Source organism: Orcinus orca, chromosome 7 (genome assembly GCF_937001465.1).
Source record: "Orcinus orca chromosome 7, mOrcOrc1.1, whole genome shotgun sequence".
Lineage (NCBI taxonomy): Eukaryota > Metazoa > Chordata > Mammalia > Artiodactyla > Delphinidae > Orcinus > Orcinus orca.
This window is the reverse complement of record NC_064565.1, coordinates 61659624-61673848: the sequence shown is the minus strand read 5'-3', so window position 1 is coordinate 61673848 and position 14225 is coordinate 61659624. Positions and strand designations below refer to the sequence as shown.

Below are 14225 nucleotides of genomic sequence, written 5' to 3'. Positions count from 1 at the left end.
CCCCTTATTTCCAGATCCTGTGCTCACACTGTTACTTCACGCTTTAGTCCTTTCCGCTTGACTTTCTCTTGCGGTAGATGACGATTTAGCTCTGTACTTTACCTCCCTCCCTTCTCACCTTCAATCCTTACATATCGCAATTTTTGTTCAATTAATATTCGTGTTTACATCGTTAGGACTGAGTGAATGTTGTTCACTATCTAGTCAATAAGTGTAACAATCATTTTTCCTCAAACTACCTTTTTTCCCCTGGAGTAAATCATTGCCCTCTTTTTTTTTTTTTTTTTTTAAGTTGCTCAGTTCTGAGTACATATCACCACTATTTCTCGGCAGTAATAATCAGTCCCTTATAGATGGCACCGGCTTCCTGATAACAAGCGCGTAGAGCAGGGTGGCTGGAGGGCAGGAACGGGAGGTGGAGAGGGTAGAGCAAGCGGCACCGTCAACGGCTTTGTCCTGGGGCGGCCAGAAGCTGGAAGGCGCCCTCTCCCCCTTCTGGGGCCTTCGTGCCAGGTTTGGGGGTGAAGTGGAGACGGCGCATCCTCCTGGGGCAGCGGCTGACTGGCGCTGAAGGAGTGCGGTGTAATCAGAGCCAGGCCAAGAGCCCTCTGTAAGCTCTTCCGATCACAGTGTTGTGATTAGTCACACTTCCTGCTTGAAAACAGGCAGATAGTAGAAAGGGAAATCCTACTGTGAGGTTTGGATAGGATTGCAAATGGGTCTTTTCTGCAAATAAGGTTGAAAGAGGGAGGAGGAGGGAAGAAATTTCTCTCGGGCTAGTGCTTGTTGAGCCTTAGAGAAAAGGGTACCCCGAGGTCCTGGGACCTCCATTCCCTGCATCTTCATTATGTGGTGGACTTGGCTGTTCAAGTGACTTTGACCAGCACTCAGATTTGGTGGACCGTTGGGATGTGGGTAAGGACTTTAAATGTTTTTTTATGGGAGAAGACTTTCTTAAGCAGGTGTGGGGCTGTGGGTCGACATCTGTTGAGCACTGACAGAGGACATCTAGGAAAACTGGCTAGATCGTTGGGCAAGTTACCTTATCTCTCTAGCCTTAGCTTCCCCATCTGTGAAATGGGCTACTCAGAGACTATATGTCATAGGATTGTTGTGAGTATTAGAAGAGGGGAGCCTTAAGAGCACTTAAAGGAGGACCTGGCACATCGTGAGCCTTCAGGAAATGTGAACTATTATTCTCATGAGAAATTCATCAATACTCTATGTCACAGTGTTTGTGGTCAGGCTTGCTGAGGTATGGTGAAAGTCTACGGCTTTTTATTACATTTTGAAGCTGAAAAGAGTGATTTCTTTATGTACTCAACATTTTCTGGAAATACAAATGCATGGTTTGAAATCTGGTCCTAAGAGGTAAGCTCGGGGCTCTCGCTGTTGCAGTGGTGATGACTGCATGTTGAAAGAAAGCAGGATGCATTCAAGTTGAAGCCTACAAAGAACCTTCTCGGGTTTGAACCTTAAACTTTACAAAGGAACAAATGAAGTGCATCGGAGCAAAAGTTCCTCAACTCTTCTGCCACCAACAGATAGGGTTAAAGGTCCCTTAGTCCCCCTTTGGACTTAAGGAAAATGTGGACTTTGAGACAACCTTTGTAAGGAGACTAACTTCTGTACAATTTTCTTTTTTAACCATAGGACTTTGGGAAAATAGATTCCAACCATATGGAGATGGTAAACCAGGAATTGTTTAAAAAAAAAAGATCTAGCGTTTTGTTCATTCAGAAGTAAAGTGACGACTGCTGGTTGAAAAGTATATTTTTGTTATTAAGGAAGCAAATTAAAATTGCAAGAAAACAATGGAATGATCAGCTTGCAAAAGTTATTTGCTTTGATTAGAAGCACCAATAAATGTGCCTTGGTTCTATAACTGCTTCATTTAGCATTTGACATAAAATAGATTTTTTTCACAGCATAATATCTCCATTGAAATATAATTATTTTGCAGATTGCTCAACTGAATACTCTTATAAACATGCTGTTGGGGGATTCACCCCAGGCGATCATCAGATCATGACAGTGTGCACAGTTGATGGACACGTGAGGGATGTGGCAGTCGAGCTTGGAGCAGAGAAGGTGATTTGTTGCAGAGCAATTACCCTAATGCATTTTTAAAAGCATAAAATAAAGAATCATTTCATTTGCTGAAAAGATATTTTAGGTGCTTCGGTAAAGCAGTGACAGAATATTTTGATTGTCAGCTTTTTTTTTTTCTTTAAAGTTAGATAATTACATTTACCAGTTAAAGAATTGCCGTTTAAAAATAATATTTTGTCTAAATGTTTAAAGATGTCTATTAAAAATGTATACTGAACATGACAGCGGCCTTTTCATGCTGTAATTCTAGTCGGTGGTCTGAAAACAATTAGGATGAAAAAAATGTACATTTATTCAGTGCTAGCTGGAGTCACGATCTTTAGAGTATGGTGAGGGTGGCATTGTGATTTTTAAGATAGCGCTGTTTTGCTCAGATAACACTTCTAAGAAAGGTTCTGCAGTTATGTGTGTGTTTAGTTTCTTTAGTAATCTCTCCAGGGAGCAAAGCTCCCAGTGGGTTGTGGTCCAGGGCACCTTCTGTCTCATGCATAAGAGAGAAGATGGGGAAAAACTTTAGTAAAACAGCCAAATGTTATCCATCTACTTAGGCCCCTCATTCAAACCGGTATACACCAGAATGGCTGTACTGGTTGTTACAACATTGAAATATTTGCTCACTTGTTGGTAAAAAGTTGGTAAAATTCCAGCCCCCTCAGGTCCCTCCCGTAGGTCTCCAGACTGCTCTGCCATCCAGCAGCCAAAGGACTAATGCCTGCCTTAACCGGGGGTTGCCAGGCTCTGTCCCAGCCAGGCTAGTATCCGTTCCAGTCGGTGGGGGTCTGGGCCATACTGGTTATCACCCTGTTTAGATTAATCTTTGGCTTTAGCCTAGGAACATTTAGAATGTTCAAAAGCAACATGTGGTGGCTGGCATATGGGATGGGGCAAGAAACTGGTAAGAAACACAGTTCCTTGGTCCCCTTAATCTAAGTAATGGGAGTAGATTCATCTTTGAATGTGTTTGAGCTTCTACAAAGAGGGAGGAGCTAGGGGCAGAGATTTGAGCTCTGGGACTGCTTCATGGGGTGTTTCTCACTGCCTGTGGCAGCTATTGATCTATGGCCAGGAGCGTTAGAGAGCTCTCTCAGGTCAGGAATAACCTCCAGGAGAAGTGAGAAGGGAGATGGTGAAGTTATGGTGCAAAAGCACACAGCCACGATGGAGTGAAGCAATCAGGTCAGTACTCTGTCCTTGACTCTTAGGCAAATCGAAGTTTTGAAGCAGATTTCTGAGGGAAACCTGGTAACTTGCTGTGATCTAGCTCGCTTGAAAGAAGTCCCACAGTTCCCATGGGAGGCTCCCTGTCCATTAAAGAGCACCGAGGCTCTCCTGACATAGACTTCTTTCTCCAAATGAACGTTGAGAGTCTGAAGACTCCTTTCCCTTCACGTGGGACAGGTTTTCAATTCTAGTTGTTGTATGTAAAAACCTAACAGGTCTCAGTAAACTAGGAATAGAGGGGAAATTTCTCAACTTAATAAAGTTGAGGAGCTATCTACAAAAAAACCTACAGCTGACATCACACTTGATGGTGAGAGACTTAGTTTCCCCATGAAGATCAGGTACAGGGACTTCCCTGGTGGCCCAGGGGTTAAGAATCCGCCTGCCAATGCAGGGGACACAGGTTCGAGCCCTGGTCCGGGAAGATCCCACATGCCGCGGAGCAGCCAAGCCCATGCGCCACAACTACTGAGCCTGTGCTCTAGAGCCCGCAAGCCACAACTACTGAAGCCCACACGCCTAGAGCCCGTGCTCCGCAACAAGAGAAGCCACTGAAATGAGAAGCCTGTGCACCACAGTGAAGACCCAACATAGCCAAAAAATAAATTAAAAAAAAAGATCAGGTACAAAGCAAGGATGTTTCCTCTTACCACAGCTTTTTAGTATCATACCGGAAGTCCTTGCTAATACAATAAAGTGAAGAAAGGAAATAAAAAATGTACTTATTGGGAAGGAAGTAATAAAATAGTCTTTGTTTGCAAGTGACATGATTACCTATGTTAATCGTTATGCCTAAAGAATTGACAAAAAAAAATCTCCTGGAACTAATAAGCAATTATAACAAGGTTGCAGAATACCAGGTTTATATACAGAAGCCAAACAATGAACAATGGAATTTGTACCATTTGTACCATTTGTACCATTTGTACCATTTGTACCATTTACATTAGCACCTTCCAAAATAAAATACCTAGATATAAATCTAACAAAATATGTACAAGATCTATATGAGTAAAACTACAAAACTCTGAAGAATGAAATCAAAGAACTAAATAAATGGAGAGATATTCCATGTTCATGCATAGAAAGACTCAATATGGTCAGGATGTTACCTCTTCCCAAATTGATTTATAGATTAAATCAATCCCTTTCAAAATCCCAGCAAGTTATTTTATGGATAGTAACAAACTGATTCTGAAGTTTATATGGAGATTCAGAAGACCCAGAGTAGCCAACACAATATTGAAGGAGAAGAACAAAGTTGGAAAGCTAACATTACTGAACTTTGAGACACTTTAAAGCTATCATAATCAAGAAATGTAGTATTGGTGAAAGACTAGACAAACAGGTCAAGGGAACAGAACTGAAAACCCAGAAATAGACCCCCATAAATATAGTCAGTGATCTTGACAAGGATCAAAGGCAATTCAGTGGAGCAAACGTAGTCTTTCAAATATGGTGTTGGGACAACCAGACATCCACATGCAAAAAAATGAATCTGGACACAAAACTTATACCCTTCACAAAAATTAACACGAAATGGATCACTGATCTAAATGTAAAATGCAAAATTATAAAACTCTCAGAAAATAACATAGGAGAAAACTTACATGGCCTTTGGTATGGTGATGACTTTTTAGATACAACACCAGAGACCTGATCTATGAAAGAAATAATCGATAAGATGGCTTCATTAAAATGAAAAACTTCTGCTCTGTGAAAGACAATGTCAAGAGAATGAGAAAACAAACCATAGACTGTGAGAAAATATTTGCAAAAGACACATCTGATGAAGGACTATTATTCAAAATATTCAAAGAAATCTTAAAACTCGACAATAAGAAAAACAACCTGATTAAAAAATGGGCCAGGGCTTCCCTGGTGGCGCAGTGGTTGAGAGTCCGCCTGCCGAGGCAGGGGACACAGGTTCGTGCCCCGGTCCGGGAAGATCCCACATGCCGCGGAGCGGCTGGGCCTGTGAGCCACGGCCGCTGAGCCTGCGCATCCGGAGCCTGTGCTCTGCGATGGGAGAGGCCACAACAGTGAGAGGCCCGCGTACCACAAAAGAAAAAAAAAAAAAAGGGCCAAAGACCTTAGCAGACAACTCACCAAAGAAGATGTACAGATGGCAAATAAGCATACGAAAAGGTCTCCACATCATATGTTATCAGGGAAATGCAAATTAAAATAAGAATGAGATAGCGCTACACACCTATTAGAAGGGCCAAAATCGGGCACACCGATAACACCAAATGCTGACAAAGATGTGGAACAACACGAATTCTCCTACATTGCTGGTGGAAATGCAAAATAGTACAGCCACTTTGAAAGACAGTCTGGCAATTTCTTACAAAACTAAACATACTTTTACCATATGATCCAGCAATCGTGCTCCTTGGTATTTACCCAGAGGAGCTGAAAACTTATATCCACACAAAAGCCCGCACACGAATGTTTATAGCAGCTTTATTCATAATTACCAAAACTTGGAAGCAACCAAGATGTCCTTCAGTAGACGAATGGATCAATAAACTGTGATACATCCAGACATGGAATATTATTTAGTGCTAAAAAGAAATGAGTTATCAAGCCATGAAAGAAACTTAAGTGCATTTTACCAATCTGAAAAGGCTACACACTGTATGATTCCAACTACATGACGTTCTGGAAAAGGAGAAATTATGGAGACAGAAAAATGATCAGTGGTTTCAGGGTGTTGGGAGGTGGGGTGAGGGATGAATAGACAGAGCACAGAAGATTTTAGTGTAGTGAAAAATACTCTGTATGACATTATAATAATGGATACATGTCATTACACATTTGTCCAAACCCATGGAATGTACAACACCAATAGTGAACCCTAACGTAAACTATGGACTCTAAGTGATAATGATGTGTTTGTCAGTCGTAACAAACGTACCACTCTGAGGAGTGATGTGGATAACGGGGAAGGTTATGCATTTGGGGCAGGGGATATATGGAAAATCTCTGTATCTCCCTCTCAATTTTGCTGTGAACCTAAAACCTGCTTTTTAAAATAGTCTAAAAAAAATCTTTCCTAACCAAAAATCTAAAAAAACCCAACCTAACAGATCTCCCCACCTCCTGTCTTGCCCTCCTCCAGTCAGCTTACCATGCCACTGGCTTCCAGGTAATCTGTTGAGCAGTAACTCTGGTCATGACCCTCTCAGCATAAAAGCCTTCAGTGCCTTCCTGTTGCCCGGAGAGTGTGTGGGGTGTCTCCAAATGTTTCTGAGCATGCACTTCCGATCTATGTATGTATTTATTTATAAATTATATGCAGGTAGTGTTGTACTGATACATTATATAGTATATAAATATGCCAAAATAGATGTTTTAAAGGATGAGATAAGATTAATATAATAGATATTTCACTATTTTCTTCCCACACCCCTAGTAGATGGTTTTGTGCACTACACTTTAGGGGTCAGTCGCCTAGAGCCATGCTACTCAAATTATATTATGTGCTCACAGATCACCTGGGGAGCTTGTTAAAATGCAGATTCTGATTCAGTAGGTCTGGGGATGGGGCTTGAGTTTCTGCAGTTGGAATGAGCTCTCAGGTGATGCTGCTGGTACTGGTCCAGGGAACACACTACTAGTAGCAAGAACCTGGGGCATACAGTCCAAACTCATTAGAATGTCATTAGAAACACCATCAGCTGGCCTCTGTTACTTTAGTTATTTGTGATCTAGACATAACATAAATTTGCAGGTCCTCCAAACGTACCATGTGGTTTTGTCAGTTGGTGCTCATGCTTCTTCCTTTGCCAGGAATGCTCTTCTCTTTCTCTCCCCATCCTGGCAAACACCAGGGATTGTTTAAGACTTGGTTTGAGGCTAAACCATCCCGAAGAAGTTTTAAAAAATGACTTTCCCTCTGCCACATCCATTCTCCTTGCCTCCCCCCCCATACATACAAGTAGACTGAGGTGCCTCAGGCCAAAGGGAGCAGCCATTATCTGTGCCCTCCCTAAATTCTCACAGAATGCACTTGAAAGGCTTCGGTACACTGTTGTTATGTGTCTGTCACGGACATGTTAACACGGCGGAGTCCCCTCGGCATCAGTGCTTTTGGCAGGAAGGGAAGAGGAAGCTTGAATGGACAGAGGGAGAGGGCAGGCCCAGGCAGGCCAGGGACAGCTTGGCTGACCCCAAGGGCGCTCTGGAGATGGCCTTTGTACCCACACAGCAATCAGTCACTGGGTGTGGGTGAGGCTCCCCACTGCTGAGCAGGCCCTGGGCGCGGGTCCCTATCTGTCCACAGCACTCCTGACCTTTGCTGCACCAGCTCTTCCTGTAAGGGAAATCTGGACAGAGCATCACAGTGTTCGCCTAAATATCTCTCCCCTTTTCCTAGGACTCCAGCTCCCTTAGGTCAGGGATATGGTTAATCAGTCGTTGTGTCCTGAGGTCCAGGCAGAATGTTGGCACACAGTGGCGCTCAGTAAACAGCACCTGCAAATGTCAGACTGACCAGTGTGGTCACCCTAAGTGGGGTGTACAAGACAGTCCTTTGGGGCATGGGAAGAAAATATAAGGAAGTTCTACTTACATATTTTAAACCTCCCCCTTTGATTCCACGTACATATGTTAGTACAGTATTACATATGTGTTTCATAAATAAACATAAATAAATGAGTTGCTCAAACATTTTTTGTAGAGGTACAGAATCAGTAGTTGTAAGGAGACCAGTGGTCTGGAGCAGTTGTTGGCATTTTTGGCAAAGTTTGACTGGAACACAGCAGCACCCATGTGTTTATGCATCTTCTATGGCTTCTTTTTTTTTTTTTTTTTTTTTGTAGTACGCGGGCCTCTCACTGTTGTGGCCTCTCCTGTCGCAGAGCATAGGCTCCGGATGCGCAGGCTCAGCAGCCGTGGCTCACAGGCCCAGCCGCTCCGCGGCATGTGGGATCTTCCCGGACCGGGGCACGAACCCGTGTCCCCTGCATCGGCAGGCGGACTCTCAACCACTGCGCCACCAGGGAAGCCCTTCTATGGCTTCTTTTGTGCTACGACGGCAGAGTTGAATAGTTGAAGCAGAGATTGTATGGCCCGCAGCGCATAAGACACTTCCTATCCAGGCCTTCACAGACAGTTTGTGCCTCCCTGGTCTGGGGGGATACTGCTGTTAGTGTGTTGACTGCAGGTGACCTTTACCCTTCAATTTCTGCTGAACCACGTGTCCAGCAATAATAATGAAGCCCTAAGTTATTGCAGGGTGGGGCCTCATGGTTAGCAGCAGTTTGCTTCTCAGATGCTGTGAGAGGGACAGCTATTTGTTTCCCAATATCCTTTCTTTATTCTAGGCACGTGGATGCCTAGAATAAAGACTGCATTTTCTAGCCTTTGTTGCAGTTACTAGGACCACTGAAGTCTGGTCAGTGGACTGTTGTGTGCAGCTTCCAGGGGGTGGCCTTAAAGGAAATGGTCATGTTCTTCTTCCCTTCCTCCTTTGGCTGGCTGTAATGGAGATAAGATGGCTGGAGTCTGAGCAGCCATCTTGCACTATGAGGTGGGACATGTTGACGATATTATAGCAGCAGCTTAGTAAGAGGAGGCCAGCTCCCTGCCAATGACATGAAGCCATATTCTTTTACATGCAAGAGAAATAAGCTTCTATACTGTTTAAGCCATTGTTAGTTGTGAATCCTAAAGAGTTTCTTTTTACCCACAATTGAGCATAATTCTAACTGATTTGGATAATCTGTCACTGAGCAATCCCCCCAAAGTTTCCCATTTTAGATTATGTGACATTTATTCTAGGAGGTGCTTTGTCCAGAAAAATCTGAGTTATTTTAACTAAAGAACTAACGTTCACAACTCTGTGCACATCACTGAAGCAGTTGCGCATTGATGAAATTGTGGGGTGATCAGGAAGGGGACACCTGAGCTTGGGCAGCTGAGGGATAACTGTGCAGGGACTCAAATAAGACACATTTGAAAATTTGGGTGCTTCTTTCCTTAAAAGAGATATGTTCTTTATAGTTCTATTTGTGTGTATTTTCCCTTTTCTTCAGAGACTTGACTTGTATAAATAATTCTTGAGTCTTTTTTTTTTAACTTATAGAAGTTTTTCTAAGTAAATACTCTAATTACTTAGCCAAGTGATAAATGTTTTCCTGGAACTGCCTAACTTTATTATGCAGCACCCAAGAACAATCACTTAGATTTTACAACACCCTTAATAGAGAATTAATTGAGTACATCTTTTTGACTAGAGTAATTTATTTCGAGTTAGAATTTTTGAAGAAAGTAATTTTTATTTGTGCTCACAACAAAATAATTAGTGACAGTCATTTTCCTTAAAAGAAGGGTTTTGAAAGAGCATTTTTTTTAAAGGTATCATTTATTATATGGAAGAGCCTATGAGAGGAACCCTTTGTCCAGGACAATAGTCTTTTAGCCTTGTTAGTGTCTTATTCTGTATAAATGTGCCTAATTGTTACAGTTGCTAAACAGAACCCATCCTACTGAGTGTGATCATTTAGCTGTGAGGAGGCATAATAGCAGTTGCATCCAAAATTTGCAGCAATTTTACATATTCTTTCGGCAGAATTTTTTTTTCTTGTTGCCAAAGGCGCGGAGGAAGTGCTGCTGTTTCCCCCATTGTCAGGGGCAGCTGTCTGTCTGAGCTGAGGCTGCACACCCACCAACCAGGCAGATGGTGGATGGGAGCTGAGGCATGTCTTCTGTGCACAGAACCCACTTTGCTGGCTTTGGGGAGTGCAGCTGCCACGCTCTTAGGATGGTGACAGTGAAGGAGACAGCGTCCGCATTTCAGGAGCCCTTGTATAGGGAGCCATGTGCATTGAAAGGGTGCTTGGGGTCTTTGGAGCATTGAATAGGCACTTGCATATTCAAACTGCCAGAGCTGTGTGAAAATATGAATTCCTATTAATTAGAATTTTGGATAGGAATCAGGCAGGAGGTGTGTTGCAAGGCTGAGGGGAAACTGTTCTGCCAGATCTGCATGTTAATGTGTTCCTGCTGGAGAGGCCAGCCCAGGGCCCTGCAGCCTGCTTAACAACCCCAGCTTTCTAAGACATGACTCACTCCTCGTCCTCCACCTGTATGATCCTTTATGCTAATCAAAGTCCTTCCTAAGTCAGGCCCCCGACAAAGATTCAGTTGTCTGGGGGAGGATGGGGAAGGAATTTTCACTCGGCATGAGGTGGAAGAAACTTCCATGACCCTGCTGCTGTGACCTGGACCTCCAAAGAGGGTGGTTCAATGAGGAAACCACAGCCATGACCCTGTGTTCCCTTACTGTCCAGTCTAGGCCACAAGGCTTGACTTCAGCTCTGTTATTCCTTCTCTACCCTACCTTCCATCCTGTCCGCTGTCCTCCAAAGTGGACATTCAACTTTAACCCAGATATATATTTCAACAAGAGCTTTATTGAGTTTAATTCAGTTGTAATTGAATTGTATTTTTGTATCATACAATTCGCCCATTTTAAAGAATACAATTCAGTGGTTTTTAGCATATTCACAGATATGTGCAACCATTACCAGACTCCAGTGGAGAATAGTTCATCACCTCAAAAAGTTCATTACCTCCACCTTTTTTAGCTATTATTTCCTATGCTCATCACCCCTCCTCTGCTTGAAGCAATCACTAATCTACCTTCTGTCTCTATAGAGCCAGATATTCTTATGTGTGAGTAGTTTGGGGGTGTGATGGAGAGTGTGTCTGTGTGGGTCTGTGCATAGGGTGAGGCCAAGAGGAGAGGATAGGGAAAATTTCCAGAACAGATGAGACACTAGCCCTGGCATGTAAAGGCATTCAGCTTAATTTCCATGTCTTGAAATCAAAGCAATCTACTTCTACTCTTATCTCAAGCTGAAATAGTATCCTATCACAAAGTCTTGGTCAGTCTTAATAGCTTACCTAATCAGAGTGTGTTGTGAAAGTGAATTTTATATTTTACACCATACCTGAAGCAGATTCCACAATTTTGTTTGGTTTATCAATATTGTATGTGTTCCACTCACATTCTAGAACTCGAGCATCAAAGTCTGGCCGGTCCATCCGAAAGTGGGAATAGTGTTAACTCATATTTGAGGAGCTCAAGATAGAATTTGCATCAGATAAGTCTCAGGACAGGGTTTTACTACCTTTTGAGAGTTTTGATAGTTTGTCACTTACTTCACTATTTTTCGAATCTCTGACCCTAACAGTTCCATTCCCCACCGGCCATACCCGCTCACTCATCACTACCCACACCAGCATAAACATTTTTATGAAAGACATATAAGTTCAAAGAATCTGGAGCTGGAAAGGATTTTAGGGACAATTTAATCAAAGCCGCTAGTATTAGTCAGCTTCAGGCTGCCGTAACAAAATACCAGAGGCTGGGTGGCTCAAATAACAGAAATTTATTTTCTCACAGTTCTGGAGGCTGGAAGTCTGAGATCAGGGTGTCAGAATGACTGAGTTCTGGTGAGTTCTCTTCCCGGCTTGGACATGACACTGTCTTGTTGTGTCCTTATAGGGTGGGAGTCGGAGGATTAGTGCTTGCACGTATAAATTTGGGGGGACACAGTTCAGTCCAAAGCACCACTCGTTATATTTTTCTTCATGTTACCCTGAAATGAAAGTATCTGTTTTAAAGAATTCACTACGTTTCTGGAGTTGTAGATCTAATGAAGATCAAAAATACGTTTGCAGCTCCCTGCTTTGCAGCGTTATTGTCAGCTCTTGAAGGTTCCTCGTTGCTTAGAATTGATGGATCTGGAAGAAGATTCTTGGAAATTATGCCAAAGCAGAAATGAAAAATGAAGATGCAGTGAAAATCTTGGAGGTGGGACCAGAGGAATCTTTGAAGCTATGGCACAGAGAGAACGAAGCAGATGGGGACTCTGAAGGGAGGGTTGTCCTCCTGAGGGACTGGGTGGAATGCTGGAATATGATTTCAGGTGGGAATAACCTGAGAGTGGCTGAAGAGGAGGAACCGTCCAGGAATGAGACCGTCTTTACGAGGTCCGTTTGCAGTGGAAGCGTGAATACCTGGGCGTGAGTCTCCTCATTCTCTCACAGGCTGGTTCCTTCTCCACCAAAGGTGAAAGGTAGGTGATGCTCAGAGTGGGTGTTCTCTGCCAGCTGGGGCAGCAAGTTAGTCCTGGCCGCTATTTGGAAATCGTTTCTGGAGTGACACCTCAGTGGCTTTTGTCTCAATGCCTTTTGTCTGTGAGAACAATGCTCTACTATTAAAGACTGGGGATGACACCAGTGGAGGTGAGACACAAGCCCGATCTTGATGATCATCAAATCCAGCAAACTAGGACACTGACCCACAGTTTACCCCTTCGTATGAAAATAAGAGAGAGCCAGAATTCCCAGTGAAAGAACTCTCAGATTATATGCTTTAGAATTCAAATTCAATTTCTTTTTCTTTAGGACAATTTGATACCTTAATTCTATATTTATATAAAAAGACATATGAAGCAAGCAATGGTTATTCAGCAGAGGATATGTTTAAATAGAGTATCAGGTTCTCTCGGTGCGTTCAGGGAGATTGGGATTGACACATACACACTACTATATATAAAATAGATAACCAATAAGGACCTACTGTGAAGCACAGGGAACTCTACTCAATATTCTGTAATGACCTATATGGGAAAAGAATCTAAAAGAGAGTAGATATCTGTATATGTATAACTGAATCACTTTGTTGTACACCCGAAACTAACACAACATTGTAAATCAACTATACTCCAATAAAATTTTTTCTAAAAACTTATCTTGGTGCATATAAATATGATGTACTCCACAAAGATGAAGTTAACATACAACGTTTTAGGTCACATCTCTGTGAACAGCAAGGTGCACTTGCTGTGTGAGGACACCAGACAGTGGCAACCTGTCCATCTGCTGACATGGAGAAGAGGAGCTAATAGGTATTTTTCAGCTGAACCATGAGAACACTGACCTGCAGAAACCCCCAAGGAGAGGTGTTGAACTCAGAGGTGCATTTCAGCTGTTTTGGGTGTGTGTGGGGGGGTTGATGTGTTACCAGCATGTGTAATACATTAAAAAAAAATAGATCGTAAACGTTGGTTTGGAAAGAGTCTACTTAAATGATGTCGTGGAACTGTCGAGAAAGGTAGAGTTCATTTACTTCATGGAAACCATGTAATATTGTTAACTCTAATGATGTTTTATAATCATTGACACTTAACACATAGGAGATCCAACACATTTGCTAGACGGTCTTAATAGATATTTGCATAAATGGCAAATATATGCCACAGCATTCTTTCAATGTTGGTTTTTTCACTGAGTACGAAAATTACTCACTTGTTAACGTTGTGACTGAAATATCCAGTTAAGTGAGCCAGCAATTCAATTTCTCTTTGGCTCAGGAAATGGCTCCCTCTTTTCACATTAGCACATGCCTGTTTTGGAAGTGGCTGGCTATTTTCACTGCGCTCGCGGTGACCTAAACCATACACCCACACTGTCTTGCTTCCCGGCTGATGGAAGTGGTGTGTGTGTGTGTGTGTGTGTGTGTGTGTGTGTGTGTGTGTGTTCGTGTTGTGAGTGTATGTGAGACACAGACAGACAAAAACAAAGACAAAGAAGACAGAGACTGAGATGGAAAGAATCTTTCCCTGAGTGAGAGAGTTTTGGAATCCTTTTCAGGAGATTTGTATGTCATTTTCCCTTTGTTTGGTTTTATTTTTTAAAACCATTTTTAGTGCTATGGATGGCTGTGTCATTTTTGTTATTGTTGTTGAGCTACAAGGAAAACATTGGCAGTTCTGACAAGATCATGAAGCCAGAAGAATTTCTTGAGGAAAATATTCTCATGTGTTATGTAAGAACTTTCTCATTTCATTTTCTTCATAAAAGGACTCAACTCA

General features: G+C 42.5%; 1 long non-coding RNA gene across 1 annotated transcript; it reads left to right on the top strand.

Annotated features, from left to right (window-relative positions):
* The first annotated feature begins 580 nt into the window (after positions 1-580).
* Positions 581-13277, top strand: LOC125965000 (uncharacterized). The gene is made up of 3 exons (XR_007478417.1): positions 581-915; positions 1964-2091; positions 12028-13277. It is a non-coding gene; the product is annotated as an uncharacterized LOC125965000 (long non-coding RNA).
* The last annotated feature ends 948 nt before the right edge of the window (positions 13278-14225 follow it).